Source organism: Myotis davidii, unplaced genomic scaffold, assembly GCF_000327345.1.
Source record: "Myotis davidii unplaced genomic scaffold, ASM32734v1 scaffold193, whole genome shotgun sequence".
Taxonomy (NCBI): domain Eukaryota; kingdom Metazoa; phylum Chordata; class Mammalia; order Chiroptera; family Vespertilionidae; genus Myotis; species Myotis davidii.
The window spans coordinates 345573-348534 of NW_006284616.1; the positions used below are offsets into that span (position 1 = coordinate 345573).

General features: G+C 41.8%; 1 pseudogene; it reads right to left on the bottom strand.

The window, feature by feature from the left end:
- Nucleotides 1–300: 300 nt before the first annotated feature.
- The window catches only part of LOC102762302, a 16357-nt pseudogene continuing 13695 nt past the window's right edge, over nucleotides 301–2962 (bottom strand).

A 2962-nucleotide genomic window follows, 5' to 3' on the forward strand; every position in this document is an offset into this window, starting at 1 on the left:
GTCAAACATATTAAATTTGGTTTAGTTAAAATTTGGCTGCTGTCCATTCACAGCAGAGAAAACTGAGGTGCAGAGAAGACACAGTGATGCTGGTAAAGGGGCACTGAACAATCTTCCATTTATAATCAAAGCATCACACAACAGTGCGAGTCAGTTAGCAAACACAGGCGGGTGTGACTTTTAATGAGCAGGGATAAAACAAAGTAAGCAAGAGCTTCAAGAGAAGAGAGTCCAGAGCATGAGAGAACAAGTTGAGCAGGGGCTACTTGGAGAATAGTGCTTTTGTGCAGATCTACTGGTTCACTTGGGGAAAACAGTGACCACGTTATAGCCTTCTGGTTGTGAGATCCACTCTTGAGGGTGCTTTTTACGGTAGATTTGATCTTCTGCAAAGAAATGAAGAATGATTGAATCTGTCTATGTGACAGCTCTCAGTCACCCCTCTCTCATGCCCCTCCCCACCTCCTCCAGAGCATGTGGAAGGCCAACATTGCCACAATTAAAAATAATATTAAAAGTGATTTTCATAAAAGAAACTATACTAGTTTACTTAAGAAAATGTAAGTCTGTCATAAATACTTCATTACATAGTACACCTTCCAGCATCCTGATGCCCTTCTGTTACAGGTTTGTGCTACCATCGGTTCATACATAACACTCAGGATGGTGGTGACAGTCCCACAGCCTCACAAACACATTTCTCACATGTGGGCGTCTTCTTGGCATTTCCAATCCATGTAGCCACTTTGGTGATGGGAGCCTCAACACTTCTGAGTCACAAGGGCTTGTTGGGATCCCCTTTCTCCTCAGACTCCAGGATTTCTTGCAAAACCAAGAATGAAGTGGACTGTTTCAGGGGCTCATTGAACTCCTGTTTTCTCCAGAAGCATCTTGTACACTTCAGATTCTTTGTTGATGACAAGTCCACTTGGAGACTGAGAATGCTCTAAGGCTCTGCCATTTGTCTCTGGTCCACTGGCTGTCTTTGACTCCAAGGCGCTATTGAAGCTGGAGAAGAGGCCAGATGGGTTGTTGTACTGGTTTGTGATCACCCTGAGACAGAGCTGGAAGCAGGTGATGCACGAAGGGCATGGCACTCTGGTTGTGGGTGCTTCCTATGTGCAGGATCTTTTGTGTTTCAGAGGCTAAATTCATCTCGTATGGAACACATTTCCCTTTGTCTGTCACTAGAGGGGAGCTGGGTGGAATAAACTCATACAACAAAGAAAGCAAGGAGGGGGGATAACAGTAGAGGAGAAATTCCAACAAATTTCCAAAGGACAGAAAGCAGATAGGAAGGGCAGCAAAGGGAGCTGGAGCCCAGAATGTAATTGTGGACACTGGAGATGGACCTCATCTCCCCTAGGGAGGTCTGTAGAGTCTCAGGTCTCAGGCTACCAGTTTACTTAGGAAGATGTAAATGTCATAAGTACTTCATTACACAGTACTCCTTCCAGCATCATGAAGTCAGGATTGACTCCAGCCCAGGTCACGCTGGGGCTCCTCAAAAGATCTGTGGTGGAAGAACAGTCCCTTTCAAAAAATTTTTTTTAATCTATTATAGACTATTACTTAAAAATACAATAGAAATGAATTACTAGAAAAATAAAATTGCAAAGGCAAAGACATTTAAAGTGCAAGCCAAAATGTTTTATTAGATCCAGGAGACTCAAGATTGCATTTTAATCAATATAACTGGAACCAAATTAAAATAGGAAAAAAAGAATTAGAAAAATGGTGCACATTTGTTGAAGGTGTGCATATAGAAAATTAAAATAGAGGATTATTATTAACATTAACTAGAGGCCCGGTGCATGAAATACGTGCATGGGTAGGGTCCCTAGTCCTGGCCAGCAATCAGGACCGATCTGTGAGGCAACAGGAGGGGTGATTGGGAGGCCCCCGCTGGCACCCACCTGGGCTGGCCTGGTGTTGCCCGCTCACTGGCCCCACCCCCCACTGCCACCGGTGGGGGCCTGCGGGCTGGGGGTAGCTCCTGTGTTGAGCATCTGCACCCTCGTGATCAGTGCACATTATAGTGACCCGTTGTTCCACCGTTCAGTCAATTTGCATATTAAGATTTTATTATATAGGATAAGTTTCTGTCATTCTGCAATTGTAACTAGAGGTTATGAAGGAAATAGTGACTGCCTCCATGCAAAAAAACTGTAAGCTTTGGACAAACATCATGTATAAAAACATTGAAAGTTCTTATTGTAAAAATATGACCCTGAATTTTGCTTTTTAATTTATTTAATCCATATTGGATTATTGATAGTGCTATTCATGGAGGGTAATATATACCTAAACTGTTGCCATGTATCTTTAATTTTTGAGATATAATTTACATACTGCAAAATGTGCCATTTTAAAGTGTACAACTCAGTGTTTTTTAGTGTATCCACAGAGTTGTGCAACCATCAGCACTAGTTCCAGAACATTTTCATCTGTCCAAATGGAAACCTCATACTCAGTAGCAGTCATTCCCTAATCTCTCTTACCCCAGCCTCTGGAAACTACTGATCTATTTCCTGTCTTTACAAATTTTTCTATTACGGACATTTCAATAAATGGGCTAATACATTATGGGCCTTTTTTGGTCTGGCTTCTTTCACTTAGCATAATGTATTAAAAGTTAATTCATGTTTTTGTTTGTTTGTTTGTTTTTTGTTTTTTTATCCCCTAGCCTCACCTATCCCCCAGTGTCTTATGTCCATTGGTTATGCTTATATGCATGCATAGAAGTCCTTTGGTTGATCTTTTACTCCCCTACCTCCTGCCCCCAAACCCTCCCCGGCCTTCCCGCTGCAGTTTGACAATCTGTTTCAGGCAGCTCTGTCCCTGTATATATTATTGTCAAAAGTTTATAATGGTCTCTATTATCCATAAATGAGTGAGATCATGTGGTATTTCTCCTTCATTGACTGGCTTATTTCACTGAGCATATGCTTTCAATTTCCAT